This window comes from Leopardus geoffroyi, chromosome E1 (genome assembly GCF_018350155.1).
Source record: "Leopardus geoffroyi isolate Oge1 chromosome E1, O.geoffroyi_Oge1_pat1.0, whole genome shotgun sequence".
NCBI classification, from domain to species: domain Eukaryota; kingdom Metazoa; phylum Chordata; class Mammalia; order Carnivora; family Felidae; genus Leopardus; species Leopardus geoffroyi.
This window is the reverse complement of record NC_059330.1, coordinates 14,601,348-14,617,714: the sequence shown is the minus strand read 5'-3', so window position 1 is coordinate 14,617,714 and position 16,367 is coordinate 14,601,348. Positions and strand designations below refer to the sequence as shown.

General features: G+C 39.7%; 1 protein-coding gene across 4 annotated transcripts in view; it reads right to left on the bottom strand.

Annotated features, from left to right (window-relative positions):
- The window catches only part of SMG6 (SMG6 nonsense mediated mRNA decay factor), a 229,780-nt gene that overhangs the window by 57,752 nt on the left and 155,661 nt on the right, over positions 1-16,367 (bottom strand). The window lies entirely within an intron of this gene.

Here is a 16,367-nt window from a genome sequence, read left to right as displayed (position 1 = left end):
TCCAAAGCAGGCTCCAGGCTCTGAGCTGGCAGCACAGACCCCGACGTGGGGCTTGAACTCATAGACTGCGAGATCATGCCCTAAGCTGAAGTTGGACGCTTTACTGGAACGCTTTTTACAGGAACCCCAATAAGAGACTTATTTTATAGGGGCACCTGGGTGGCTCAGTCGACTGAGCATCCAACTTCGGCTCAGGTCATGATCTTGCTGTTCACGGGTTCAAGCCTTGCGTCTGGTTCTGTGCTGACAGCTCAGAGCATGGAGCCGGCTTTGGATTCTGTGTCTCCCTCTCTCTCCATCTCCCACTCACGCTCTGTCTCTTTCTCTCAAAGATACATAAACATTAAAAAAATTAAAAAAAAAAAAAAGAGACACATTTTATATATAAAGACACAGACTGGTTAAAAGCACATGGATGGGAAAAGATACATCATGCAAATAATAAACTTAAGAAGGCTAGAGTGGCTATGTTAATACCCAAAAAAAAAAAAAAAAAAAAAAAAAAAAGATTTCGAGGCAAAGTATTACCAGAGAAAAAAGAAAGATATTTCACAATTATAAAACAATCAATTTATCAGGAAGATAAAACTATCATAATTGTGTATGTGCCTAGTAACAGAACACCAAAATATAGGAAGCAAAAATTGACAGAACTAAAAAAAGAAAAATATCTACAATCATATTTGGAGATGTTGACACTCCTCTCTCAGAAATTAATAGAGCACCTAGATAAAATATTAGTAAAGACATAAAGGATCTGAACACTACCAACTACCTTGTTCTAACTGGTATTTCTAAATCACTACACCTAGTAATTATGGAATACATTCTTTTCATATACATATACTATGTTCTTCAAGACAGAAATGTACTGTCCCATAAAACAAGTCTCAATAGATTTAAGAGAACTGAATAATGAAGAGTATGTTCTATGATCACAGTGGAATTTAATCAGGAATCAGTAACACCAAGATACCCAGGAAACCCCCAAATATCTAGAAATGAAGTAACACACTTCTAAAAATGAACATGTCACTATAGATCCTACAGACATCAAAATGACAGCAAGGAATTATTATGAATCATTTATACCAACAATTTGACAACTTAGATGAAATGGACAAATTCCTTGAAACCTTCAACTTATCTAAGGTTTTTATACAAGATAAAACAGAAAATATGAATATTTACATACATTAAATAAATGGATGGAATTCATTATCAAAAAGCTTCCTACAGGAACTCTAGATCAAGGAGGTTTTAGCAGTAAATTCTATCAAATATTTAAGGAAGAATTAACACCAATATTACATAAACTCAGAAAATGGAGAAGCTGGAAGTTATACCTCCAAGTCATTTAATGAGGTCAGCATAACTCTAATGCCAAAACCTGACAAGGTTTAACAACAACAAAATTATAAAAATCTCTCATGAACACAAAGATCCTTACCAAAAATGCTGGCAGATCCAATGTAGCAAATAGGGTTTATTCAAGTAAGCCAAGGTTGTTTAAACATTTAAAAACCCAGGGGCACCTGGGTGGCTCAGTTGAACATCCAACTTCAGCTCAGGTCATGATCTCACGGTTTGTGAGTCCGAGCCCCGTGTCAGGCTCTGTGCTGCCAGCTCAGAGCCTGGAGCCTGCTTTGGATTCTGTGTCTCCCTCTCTCTCTGCCTCTCCCCCACTCACACTGTGTATCTCTCTCTCTCCCAAAAATGATTAAACGTTAAAATAAATAAAAATTAAAAATTAAATAAATAAAATACGTCTCCTATTGACAACATATGGTTGGGTCTCTGCCCCTCCCCTGCTTGTGTTCTGTCTCTCTCTCAAAAATAAACAAACATTAAAAAAAATTTTAAAAATCCATCACTGACTCCTAAAACTTAATTTTGAGAAAACAATCAACACAATTAAATGGGCAAAAGACCTGAACAGACACCTCACTGAACTAGATACACAGATGACAAATAAGCATATGAAAAGATGCTCAATATCATAAGCCATTAAGGAATTGCAACTTAAAACAAACACAAGATACCACTGTACAGCTATCTAAACAGCTAAAATCCAAAACACAGACAACACCAAATGCTAGTTAAGGATGTGGAGGAATAGGGACTTTCATTCATTGCTGGTAGGATGCAAAATGGTACAGCTACTTTAAAGGCAGTTTGGCAGTTTCTTACGAAGCTAAACATATTTTTACTATATGATCTAGCAATTGGTAGATTTGGGTAAAATTAGGTATTTACCCAAATGAGTTGAAAACATATTCACACAAAATTCTGCACATAAAAAGAGCAGCTTGATTCATAATTTACAGCAGCTTTATTCATAACTGCCAAAATTTGGGAGCAATCAAGACTTCTTTCAATAGGTGAATGAATAAAAAACTGGTTCATCCATACAGTGGAATATTATTCAGAAATAAAAAGAAATGAGCTAACCTTAAATGCGTATCACTTAGTGAAAGAAGTCAATCTGAAAACACTACATACTCTAGGATTCTAATTATATGGCATTCTTGAAAAGGCAAAACTACAGAGACAGTAGTTAAGATGAGTGGCTACTAGGGGCTGGAGATGATGGAGGGAAGGAATGGATGGGGAGAGCACAGGGTATTTAGGGCAGTGAAACTATTCTGTATTGATACTGTAATGGTGGATACATGTCATTATACATTTATCAAAACCCACAGAACTCACAAAACACAAAAGAATGAACCCTGATGTAAACTATGAACTTCAGTTAATAATAATGTATCAATATCCACTCACCAGTTGTAACAGATGCACCACACTAATGCAAGATGCTATTAATAGTGGAAACTGTTGGGGAGGGGAAGGGGGTGTGGCAGGGGAGAGAGTGTCTATGATTTGAGTCTTTTAGCTCTCACAAAGTAATAGCCATAAAAGAAAAACATGATAAACTAGATTTCATCAAGGGGAGCCTGGATGGCTTGGTTGGTTAGTGCCCAACTTCGACTTCAGCTCAGATCGTGATCTCATGGCTCGTGAGTTTGAGCCCCGCATCAGTCTCTCTGTTGTCAGGGCAGAGCTTACTTCAGATCCTCTGTCCTCTCCCACCCTCTGTACTTTCCCCACTTGCGTTCTCTAAAAAATAAATAAACATTAAAAAAAAAAACTCCTCGATTTCATCAAAATGACCAATTTCTGTTCACCAAGGCAATGTTTTAAGAAAATAAACAGGGGTAGCTCAGTCAAGCATCCAGACTCTTGATCTCGGCTCAGGTCATGATCCTGCAATTGGTGGGATTCAGTCCCGCTCTGTGCTGACAGCATGGAGCCTGCTTGAGATTCTCTCTCTCCCTCTCACTCTGCTTCTCCCTCTCTCAAAAAAATTAAACATTAAAAAAAAATAAAAAAGAAGTGGCACTTGGGTGGCTCATTTGGTTAAGGGTCCAACTTCAGCTCCGGTCATGATCTTGCAGTTCATGGGTTCGAGCCCTGTGTCAGGCTCTGTGCTGACAGCTCAGAGCCTGGAGCCTGCTTTGGATTCTGTGTCTCCTTCTCTCTCTCTGTCTCTCCTCTGCTTGTGCTGTCTCTCTCTCTCTCTCAAAAATAAATAAACATTAAAAAAAAAAACACAAAACTGCCTACTATGGATTAAAAAAAAAAAATAAAAGAAAGAAACAGATAAGCCATGGACTGAGTGAAAATATTCACAAAAGATATATCTGACAAAATACTTGTTTCCAGAATATATAAAGATATCTTATAACCCAGTAACAACGAAACAACTCAATTAAAGAAAATGGGCAAAAGATATGAACAGACCCTACACAAAGATACACAAATGGCCAATAAGGTGATGAAAAAATATGCAGCTTCCATATTAGTCACCAGGGAAATGTAAATTAAAGCTGAAATGATATTATCAACCCCCCCGGCCCCAGCAACTACCACGGGGATATAGAGCAACAGGAACTCTTACACACTGCTAGTGTGTAATATGGTGCAATCACCTTTGGAAAAAGGGCTAGCAATCTCCAATAAAAAAACCCCAAAAAACCCAAACAAACACACAAACAAACAAACAAACAAAAACCCCGAAAAACCATACATCTATCCTATGACTCAGCAATTCTAATCCTAGGCATATACCCAAGAGAACACACATGTCCACAAAAGGATTTGTGTCTAACTATTCACAGCAACTTTATTCCTAATAGTCCTCAAATGGAAATAGGCTAGATGTCCATCAAGCAATCCATCAGTTAGAGAATGGATAAACTGTGACATATTCATAAAATGGAACACCACTCAGCAATAGAAACAAATAAACTACCAATAAATGTAAAAACACGGAAGAATCTCAAAAACTGTACAATAAACAAAAGAAGCCCTTCTAAATAGAGTATATGCCGTATGATTCCATTTATATGAAATTCTAAAAAAAGCAAATCTAAGCTATGGTGGAAAGCATTAGAGTAGAGCCTGCCTCTGGGGATTTAGGCAGACACAAGGGATCATGATAGGAAGATTCTATATTTTGATAGGTTTTGGATTACATGCATTTGTCAGAACTTAGCAATGGTACACTTGATATTTGTGCATTTCATTTTATGTAAATTGTACCTCAAAAGAAAAAGCCATAAGCAAATACTGAACTCTAGTTAATGATATATATGCATGCTGAAGGATTTAGAGAAAATGTATTGATGACATAAATAAAAGGGTAATTGATGAAAGGGGCGCATGGCTGGCTTAGTTGGTAGAGCATATTACTCTTAATCTTGGGCTGTGAGTTTGAGCCCACGTTGAGTGTAGAGATTACTTAAAGAAAAAAAGGCACTGATGGTGGATGGAGAGGGAGATGTATAGATGTATGACAAAGCAAGTATAGTGAAATAATGAGAATGACAGAATCTAGACGCTAAGAGTAAGTGAGTTCACTGTAAAATTCTTTCAACTTTGTAGTATAATAAAATGTTAGAAATCAGTTATATCACTAAAAAATAAAAAGACAACATACATTTGGATGCAGAGGACATGGCTGTTTGGATTAAAGAAAATCTCTTTATCCCTGTCGCCTTTCCCAAACATTGGCCTCACTAGCTATTAAAGAAAACATAAGTGTCAGAATGCTGGTTTTGCCACCTAAAAGAAGTCTTCAGCTGTTTGTGTCATAACATTGGCTCTTATATAAATCTCCAAATTCTAAAGGCCAGAAATGTTGAAAATGAAGAGGCAGTTACAATATCCTGAGGCAGGACTGGGAATTGAGAGATATAAATTTGGCTCTAGCCTTGGGTAGGGAGGAGGCAACGGCTAAGCTAGGCTAGAAGTGGCTGGTCACTTCTCCAGCAGTTCTGTGTCTGGATGTCAGCCCCACATACTGGCTTAAAAACCTCCAGAAACTCGAAGATCTCACCAGTGGGATCAGCCAGAGCAGCTGAAACACGTCCCTGTAAACAATAAATGTTTATCTGGGCAGATAACCTGGCAGATAGCCGTGTCCTGATCTTAGGCAACTTGAAACCCCACAACGGGAGGCTGAACACAGAGGCCCTTTGCCATTGCCACACGGGTAGGGAGGCAGCGATGGAAGGTGGTCCTGGCTCCTACTACAAGAGAGGCAGCAGGAAGCCACTCTGCTAATGCCAGCTTCTTCTCTACTGAGCCATGGCCAGATTCCCTTAAACAGAGGGTGGGGACAGAGAAGTCAAGTCAACCAACACTAAACAATGCCACCGCATAGAGCTGGCTGTTACACCACAGCCTGAAGGTATGAAGAGCTCTGGCGTATTTGGCTGCTCCCACAGGAACCACACTGGCTGAGGGTTTCCCCAGGCCTGGGTGGGAGTCTCATCACTGACTCTGGCCACACACACAGGCTCAGTCGCCACCTTGGTCAGTGGCAAACAGCTGCTGAGAGGGGAGAGGCAGACCCAGGGGTACTGTGCTCTGCGCAGCACAATCTGCCACTTTCAGACACTCCAGACAAGATTCATTAAGAGCCATATGGCTAAAACCCGACGAAGGTACCAGGTGAAAGGGAAAGAAGCAGCTGGAAGGAAGGAATGAAGTATGTTGATGGGACAGAGATTCCTTTCATTGACAACCGTCTCTGCAAACAATTTTACTACCAGTTCTGAAAACCCCACTCCCTAACAGAGAGATTAAATCTTGGCATTGGCTATTCCTCCCATCTATATGCTTCTGCCCACACTCCTCTTGGAAAGGAAGAAGACAGGGAAGTGGAACCCCCAGTTTGCCTAAAGGGAAGTTCAGCCCTCATTCAGCAGACTATGGCTAAGTTCTCTTCCAGGGAAGAGAATGGAGATAGTTTAACAAAGGTTCTTTGCTCTGAAATAGCAAAGTTAAGTCCAGCGGAACAATAAGGGTGTGGACCTGGGATGGAACTTAAAGGAGTGTAGGAGTGTGTGTGTGTGTGTGTTCATTTGTCTTTTTATTGTATATTTTTTTGGCATGGGGTGTGTTGTGTGTGTGTGTGTGTGTGTGCGCGCGTGCCTGCACGCGTGCGCCAATCCATTTTTTTTATTTCATTTGCACTTATAGCTGCTTTATAATCATTTCCTGAAGACACAGTAGGAAGACAGTGGTATTTGCTCACCCCGCCCTCCATCTAACACTGGCCCAGTAATCCAACTATGTGCTTTAAACTGAGGCGAGGCCAGCTTTTTGCCTTTGGCAGCGCTGAAGGCCAGACATTACCAGCACTCCTGTGAACAGCTCAAGGCTCCACCCAAGTAAGACTGCACATACTGAAATCCAAGAGGAATATCATTCCAGCATAACAACCCAGGAGAGAGAAGAGAGCTGAGGAGGCTGGGTGGGACACTTGGGACACTTCTACGTTCTGATACCAGAACACCCAAGTGGTTAGCATAGGCATTTTGGTAGAGTGGTGATAGATTAATTCCAGTGTGGGAAAACCCAAACGCTGTAATAAAGAGCTTTATCTCTGTACAAGGAGAGGGGTGAGAATGAGGGTGGGGTGTAGACTATAGGACAATAAGGTGGAGAAATCATTTTTAGAGAACTGCGTGCCTGCTGAGCTAGTCTAATTCTGCATACACAGGGGTGTTCCAGCCTCTTTGCAGGAGAAGCTGATGCAGAGTGGTTATGGGCAGGCCAGGACATGTAAGTTCCATTTTTGGTCTAAGAACTGATTGCAGGACTCCTCTGCAACAGAGTCATGACAGAATGTTTATACAAAACACCACAAACCTACTGTTCCTGACTGTCCAAGGCCAAAGGCATCTTCTTCCTAGAGAGCTTGTCTGACAGCCTTTAGGTTTTAAGACTCCTGATTTTATTTATTGAGTTTTCCTGTTTACTTCAGAAGGTCTACAGATCTCCCTAGGGAGTCTTTAGAGCGACGCTACAGAGGGGGCGGCAGGGAGCCTGCTGTGAAGAGTACTAAGGACCTAGCTGTTCTGTATCTTCACATTACTTCTTACCTGGCAGGAAAAAGAAACAGACAGGGCAAGGAGTTTTCTCAGTTTAACAAAGGTACGAACTAAAGTGTCTATCTTCTGAAAATGGAATTGGACGCACAATGCCTAAAGGCATTCTTTTGTTGTTGTTCCCATAAGAACAGCAGCAGAGTGATGAACAAAGCATACGTGCTTTAATAGAATCATCATCCTCATTTAGAGCAGGAATTTCTTTTAAAATACCCCATTTAGGGTACATGGTCTCTGCTTATACGGAAGTAGGAAAAGGCACAAGAAATTCCATTTCTGCCACAGGTAGAGTTTGTCTTTCTGCTAATTTCTTTTTGAAAGCAATAGGTTCTCTGCTTCTGGAGGAAGGCAGATTTTTCAAAAGGAAAACAGAGGAAGAGACAGAGTCTGGTGCAGTGTGACTTGTGGCCATCTCAGATCTCCAGGTCTCTCTAACCATGCTTTCCATATGGTGCAGTTATCCCGAGACCAATGATGATTCATGTACTACGAAGTCTCTGCAGATGTTGCTGTAGTTCAATGTTTTAGAAAGAAAAGTAAATCTGAAGATGAGTCTCTAGAGCCATGCTATCCAATATGGTAGCCATTAGCCACATGGGGCTTTTTATAAACTTAAATTTAAATTACCTAAAATTAAATGTAACTAAAAATTCTGTTTCAATAAACAGAAAGATATCCCATGTTCATGGATTGAAAGACTCAATGTTGTTATGATAACAATACTACCCAAAGTGATCTACAGATTTAATGCAATCCCCATCAAAATCCCAATGGCATTATTTGCAGAAACAGAAAAAGCAGATACTAAAATTCATACGGAATTTCAAGGGACCCCAAATAACCAAAACAATTTTGGAAAAGAAGAATAAAAATTAGAGAACTCACATTTCTCGATTTCAAAACCTACTACAAAGCTACAGCAATCCAAACAGTGTGGTACTGTCATAAGGACATACAGACTAAACAGAATAGAGAACCCAGAAATAAACTTTCACTTATACAGTCAATAGATTTTTGACAAAGGTGCCAAAGCCAATGGGGAAAGGACAGCTGTCAACAAATACTGTTGGTAAAGCTGGATATTCCTATGCAAAAGAATGAAGTTGGACCCTTTCCTTACACCATATTAAAAATTAATTCAAAATGGATCAAAGACCTAAATGTAACAGCTAAAACCAGGATATTTTTTTTAATTTTTTTTTTTTTTATGTTTTATTTATTTTTGAGACAGAGACAGAGCATGAACAGGGGAGGGTCAGAGAGAGAGAGAGAGAGAGAGACACAGAATCTGAAATGGGCACCAGGCTCTGAGCTATCAGCACAGAGCCCGACGCGGGGCTCGAACTCACGGATCGCGAGATCATGACCTGGGCTGAAGTCGGACGCTCAACCGACTGAGCCACCCAGGCGCCCCAACCAGGATATTTTTTTAAAGTGTATTTATTTATTTTGAGAGACAGCATGAGCAGGGGAGGGACAGAGAGAGAGGGAGAGAGAATCCCAAGCAGGCTCCACACTGACAGCGCAGAGCATGATGTGGGGCTCGAATCCACAAACTGCAAGATCATGATTTGAGCTGAACCAAGAGCTGGATGCTTAACTGACTGAGCTACCCAGATGCCCCTAAAACCAGAATATTATTAAAAGAATACACAGGGGAAATCTTCACTACATTGGATTTGGCAATGTCTTGGATCTAACACTAAAAACATAGGCAACAAAATAAAAAATAAATACAACAGATTCATCCTCTTGAGGCAAGGAAAGCAATAGCAAAAAAAAAAAACTATTGGGACTACATCAAAAAAAAAAAAAAGCTTTTGGATAGTGAAGAAAACCATCAGCAAAATGAAAAGGCAACCTACTGAATGGCAGAAGATATTTGAAAATTATGTATCTAATAAGGGGTTAATGTCCAAAACATATAAAGAATGTACACAACTCAACACCAAAAATATAATCTGATTAAAAAATGAACAGAGGACCTGAACAGACAGTTTCCAAAGAAGACATATAGGTGGCAAACAGATATATGAAAAGATGCTTAACATCACTAATCAGGGAAATACAGATCAAAAATACAATGAAATATCACCTTACACCTCTCAGAATGGCAAGTATCAAAAAGATAAGGAATTACAAGTGTTGGTGAGGATGTAGAAAAAAAGGAACTCTCATGCACTGCTGGTGGGAATGTAAGTTGGTGCAGCCATTGTGGAAAACAGTACAGAGGTTCTTCAAAACATTCAAAATAGAAATACCATATGATCCAGTAATTCCACTATGGGGCATTTACCCAAAGAAAACAAAAACACCAATTTGAAAAGATATATGCTCTCCTATGTTTATTTCAGCATTATTTACAACAGCCAAGATATGGAAGCAGCCCAAGTGTCCATCGATAGATGAATGGATAAAGAAGATATGGCATACATATTCAATGGAACATGACTCAGCCATAAAAAAGAATGAGATCTTGCCATATGAGACAACATGGATGGATCTAGAGGGTATTACGCTAAGTGAAATAAGTCAAACAGAGAAAGACAAATACCATATGATTTCACTTATATGTGGAATCGAAAAAATAAATTTAAAAAGTAGACTCATAAATACAGAGAACAAACTGGTGGTTGCCAGAGGGAAGGGGATAGGAAGATAGGCTAAAAGGGGTGAAAGGGAGAGGAAGGTATAGGTTTCCTTCCAGTTATGGAATAAATAAGTCATGGGGATGAAAGGTACAACATGGGGAATATAGTTAGTGGTGTTGTAATAGTATTGTAGTGACTGATGAAAGCTACACTTGTGATGAGCACAGCATACTGTATAGAGCTGCTGAATCACTATGTTGTACACCCAAAATTAATGTAACATTGTATATCAACTATACTTCAATAAAATTTTTTTCTTAATTTTTAGGAGATAATAAATTAAAAAAGACTTACCAAAATTAAAAACATTTGTATATCAAAGCACACTAACAACAGAGTGAAAAGACAACCCACTGAATGGGAGAAAATATTTGAAACCAAGTACCTGCTAAGGGACTGATGTCCAAAATATATAAAGAACTCCTACAACTAAACAACAACCACCACCACCACCACCACCACAACAACAAAAACAATCTGATTCAAAAATAGGCAAAGGACTAGAAAAGACTTTTTTCCAAATAAAACAGGCAAATGGCAGAAGCATGTAAAAAGATGTTCAACATCATTAGTCATTAGGAAAATGCAAACTCAAAACACAATGAGATATCACTTCACAGCCATTAGGATGTCTATTATGAAGAAAACCAAAAAATACTGAGTTTTGGAGAGAACACAGAGAAACTGGAAGCCTTGTACGTTGCTGGTGGAAATGTAAACTGATGCAGCTGCTGTGGAAAATAGTTTGGTGGTTTCTCAAAAATTTAAACATAGAAGGTGCTGGTGGCTCAGTCAGTTGAACATCTGACTCTTGATTTTGGCTCACAATTTGTGGGATTGAGCGCCGTGTCGGGTTCTGTGCTTGGGATTCTTGATCTCCCTCTCCTCTGCTTGTGTGTACACTCTCTCTCAATAAATAAATAAATAAACTTAAAAAACAATTTAAACACAGAATTACCATATGATTCAGCGATTCCACTTTTAGGCATATACCCCCCAAAATACTGGACATCACTAGGAGCACCATTCATAGGAGCACCATTCACAATAGCCAACATAAAGGCAACCCAAGTGTCCATCAAAATATAAATGAGGAAACAAAATGTGGTATATATATACATTTGATTATTACTCAATCATAAGAAGGAGCTAAATTCAGGGTGCCTGGGTGGCTCAGTTGGTTAAGCATTGGACTCTTGGTTTCAGCTGAGGTCATGATCTTGGCAGTTCGGGGGACAGAATCCCGCATTGGGCTCTGCACTGGCAGCTTGGAGCCGGCAGGGGATTCTCTCTCTTCCTCTCTCTCTGCTTCTACCTCACGCACGCACATACTCTCATTCTCTCAAAATAAATAAACGTAAAAAAAAAAAAAAAAGAAAGGAGATGAATTCTGACGTATGGATGAGCTTTGAAAACATTATGGTCGGTTGACATATGCACAGCAAGGGGTGCCTGGGTGGCTCAGTCGGTTAAGTGTCTGACTTCAGCTCCAGTCATGATCTCAGAGTTCATAATTTTGAGCCCCACATCGGGCTCTGTGCTGACAGCTCAGAGCCTGGAGCCTGCTTTGGATTCTGTGTCTCCCTCTCTCTGCCCCTCCTCTGCTCGCTTGCTCTCTCTTTCTCTCTCACAAATAAATAAACATTAAAAAAAGAAGAAATATGAACAACACAAAAGGATATTATATGATTCCACTTTTTTTTTTTTAATTTTTTAATGTTTATTTATTTTTGAGAGAGAGACAGACAGAGTATGAGGCGGGAGGGGTAGAGAGAGAGGGAGACACAGAATCCAAAGCAGGCCCCAGACTCTGAGCTGTCAGCACAGAGCCTGACATGGAGCTCGAACCCACAGAACAGCGAGATCATGACCTGAGCTAAAGTCAGATGCCTAACGAATGAGCCACCCAGGCGCCCCTATATGATTCCACTTGTATAAGGTACTTTCAACAGGCAAATTCATAAAGACAGAAAGTAGACTAGATGCTACCAGAGGCTCGGGAGAGGGAAGAATGAGGTTCTTGTTTAATGGATACAGAGTTTTTGTTGGAATGATGAAAAGGTTCTGGAAATGGACAGCGGTGAGCACTGTGCAACACTTAATGTCACATATTGTACATTTAAAGATGGTTAAAATGGTAAGTTTTATGTTATGTATATTTCACCACAATTAAAAAAAAAATTTAAACCATTTCCTCAGGTGGCGCCAGCCACATTTCAAGTGCTCAACAGCTACATGTAGCTAGTAGCTACCATATTGGACAATACGGAGTAACTTATTCCCATCACTGCAGAAAGTCCTATTGGAAGGTGCTGCTCAAGAACTATCTTAAAGACCATCTGATCCTGTTTTCAGGAGCACCACCCTACGTACTACCTCTAGCTGCCTTGTCCCTCGTTCCAGCACACCACTATCCTGCCTACTCGTCTAGCAGCCTCTTTAACCACTGTAAACTCCCTTAATATTGTAAATTTGAAAGTTTACAATATTATTTCCCAAATGCCATTTCACTTAATATTCAAAACAACTGACTGGTGGTGGTGGTGGTACTACTTTTTCTTAGATATAAAAACTAAGGTCCATAGTTTTGTAAGTGTGGTTGGGATTCAAACTCTTGATTTTGAATTTTGTGTTCTTTCTACCTCCACATCGCACTGCCTCTCAGAGGGATTTGTTGTTTTCATCACGCTGACATCACCAAAAAGCATTCACTGAGCTGCTATGAGAATATCCTGGAGGCTGTACAGAGGTGATCATCATCAACTTAGGAGTATCTAACCTCAAACATGTATCCCCAAAGGCTTCCTTTTCCAACTTCCCCATTTTAATCAACAACAGTGGCTCAAATTTTCTAGCTATTTAGCCTCAAAATTTTGTGAAAATATTCAATACTCTCCTCCTTTATCCTATTTATATTTAAACAAATACCAAGTTATACTGTAATGCAGCCCTCACATCCATCCCCTCCCTTTTGTTACTATGGATGCTAGTCTGAGCTAGACTGTTGTCACCATAATCCTAGACCTTACACTGCTAACTGGCCTCTTGCTTGTACTGTTCCTCCCCTTCTAAATATTGCCACCAGATTAGTCCTCTGTATCTCCAATTCTGTCATGCTATTCCCCAACATTTGTTTTTATATACAAATATTTTTTAAGGATAAACTTGTTCTTAAGTAGGCTCCATGCCCAAGGTAGGGCTTGAGCTCATGACTCTCAGGTCAAGACTCACATGCTCTACCGAATGAGCCAGCCAGGTACCCCTAAAGTATTTTTTAACACTTTTTAAAAAGTATTTATTTTGAGAGAGAGAGAGTGTGAGCACACACGTGTGCATGAGAGTGGGGGAGGGCAGAGAGAGAATTGCAAGCAGGCTCCGTGTTGTCAGTGCAGAGCCCAACGAGGGGGCTCAATCTCACAAACTGTGAGATCATGACCTGAGCCAAAATCAAGAGTCAGATGCTCAACTGACTGAACCACCCAGGTGCCCCTCTTTTTTTATACCTTTAAAATTGATTTCCCGGGGCACCTGGGTGGCTCAGTCGGTTGAGCGTCCGGCTTCGGCTCAGGTCATGATCTCACAGTTCGTGAGTTCGAGCCCTGCGTCGGGCTCTGTGCTGACAGCTCAGAGCCTGGAGCCTGCTTCGGATTCTGTGTCTCCCTCTCTCTCTGACCCTCCCCTGTTCATGCTCTGTCTGTCTCTGTCTCAAAAATAAACATTAAAAACAATTTAAAAAAATAATAAAATAAAATTGATTTCCCACAAATCCTCACTAAGCTAAGGTTGTCCTTTAACTGTAGCATACCCCTATTTGATTCAGGTTTCTTCTCTTCTATTTCCTTAGCACAATGAATGGTATAAACATATAGTTGTCGCTCAAATAATATGGACAGAAAGAATAAATGGCAGGCAGGCAGAATAAAACACCTAAGAAAATAAATGAAAAGATTTATCACCTATGAAAAAAGTATGGTCAAAAATATGTTCTTTTTTTTTTTTTTAATTTTTTTTTTAACCTTTATTTATTTAAAAAAAATTTTTTTTTCAACGTTTTTATTTATTTTTGGGACAGAGAGAGATAGAGCATGAACGGGGGAGGGTCAGAGAGAGGGAGACACAGAATCGGAAGCAGGCTCCAGGCTCTGAGCTGCCAGCACAGGGCCCGACGCGGGGCTCGAACTCACGGACCGCGAGATCATGACCTGGCTGAAGTCGGACGCCTAACCGACTGCGCCACCCAGGCGCCCCGACCTTTATTTATTTTTGAGACAGAGAGAGACAGAGCATGAACGGGGGAGGGTCACAGAGAGGGAGACACAGAATCTGAAACAGGCTCCAGGCTCTGAGCTGTCAGCACAGAGCCCGACGCGGGGCTTGAACTCACGGACTGCGAGATCACGACCTGAGCTGAAGTCAGACGCTTAACCGACTGAGCCACCCAGGCGCCCCAAGAATATGTTCTTTTGGGGGATGGGAGAATAAGGAGAACACACTATTTTAGGAAGGAAATGATAGTTATGTATTAGAAACTTATTAATTTATATCCCCATAGTAATAGGTCAAAAAGGAAGACCACATGATCATCAATAGATGAAGAAAAATACTTAATAAAATTTAACCCTCATTTAAAATTAAAAATAACTTCAAAAAAAAAAAAACACTTCAGCAAACCAGGAATAGAAGGGAATATTCTTTTTTTTTTTTTTTAATGTTTTAATTTATTTTTGAGATAGAGTGCGAGTGGAGAAGGGGCAGAGAGAGAGGGAGACACAGAATCAGAAGCAGGCTCCAGTCTCTGAGCTGTCAGCACAGAGCCCGATGCGGGGCTCGAACTCATGAACTGTGAGATCATGACCTGAGCCGAAGTTGGACGCTTAACCGACTGAGCCACCCAGGCGCCCCGAAGAGAATATCCTTAAGCTGATAAAAGATATTTATCAGAAACCCATGGCAAAAGCAGATTTAATGACACAACTTTAGAAGCATTGCTATTATGGTCAGAAACAAAGTAAAAAATTTCTCTAATGGCAACTATTATTAGAACAAATTATAGTAGAGCTGGTGGACAGAAGATCAACAGAAAAAATAGCACTCACATTTAAACCATTAATAGTCAACTGGAAAATATAATATTCAAATTAGTAACAAAAGCTGTGCAGGGTTTTTATGGAAAAGATCACAAAACATCCTCAAAGATCTGAATTAAATTGATAGCATATCATGTTCATGGATGGAAAGACTTAATACTATAAATATGGCAAGGCTCCCCAAATTAATTTTTTACACTTGATCTTAGCCAAAAGGCCGAGAAGCGATCCAAATTAATTTTTTAATGCAGTGCAATTACAAACAAAATCCCTACAGAGTTTTTGGAGGAATCTGAAAAGTTGATCTCATCTGGAAGAAGAACTAGGAAGTCCAGACATTTCTGTAAAACAAGAAAAAAGTGGGAAGACTTGTCCTTGTAGTTTTAAAGACTTATAAACCAGAATGGTGGTATTGACTGGCCCACTGGATCAATGAATCAGAACAGAGACAGGGTGCCTGGGTAGCCCAGTCGGTTAAGCATCCGACTCTTGATTTTAGCTCAGGTCATGGTCTAGTGGTTTATGGGTTTAAGTCCCACATTGGGCTCTGCGCTGACAGTGTAGAGACTGCTTGGGATTTTCTTTCTCCCTTTCTCTCTGCCCCTCCCCTGCATGTGTGTGTGCGCGCTCTCTCTCTCTCTCTCTCTCTCTCTCTCTCTCTCTCTCTCAAAATAAATAAATAAACATTAAAAAAAAAAAAAAAAGGAACAGAGAACCATGAAAGTGACCCACATATAGAGAAACCTGATTTACAAATATAAATTCCAGACAGATCAAAGATGTAAATGTATAAAGTAAAATAAAACTTAAAGAAGAAAAAAATGTACATATATGTTTCTTGTGACCGCAGGGTGGATAAGGCTTTCTTTCTTTCTTTTTACTTTTTTTTTCAGGTAGAATTGCAATTCTTCTTGTCGACAATTTAACCTAACAACAAAGTGATTTTTTAAAAAAAAGATCAAGTGACAAATTTTATACAGAGATCAAAGTAACCCTTTTACCTCACCAAATTACAAAATTTGGCTTATTAGCAGGGCAACTGATTTTTCTATACGATAAAACTTAAAGCACATTTGCTACTAAATGCATTCCGGTGGACTTATTCTAAATTTTTTTTTTTTTTTCCAACGTTTATTTATTTTTGGGACAGAGAGAGACAGAGCATGAACGGG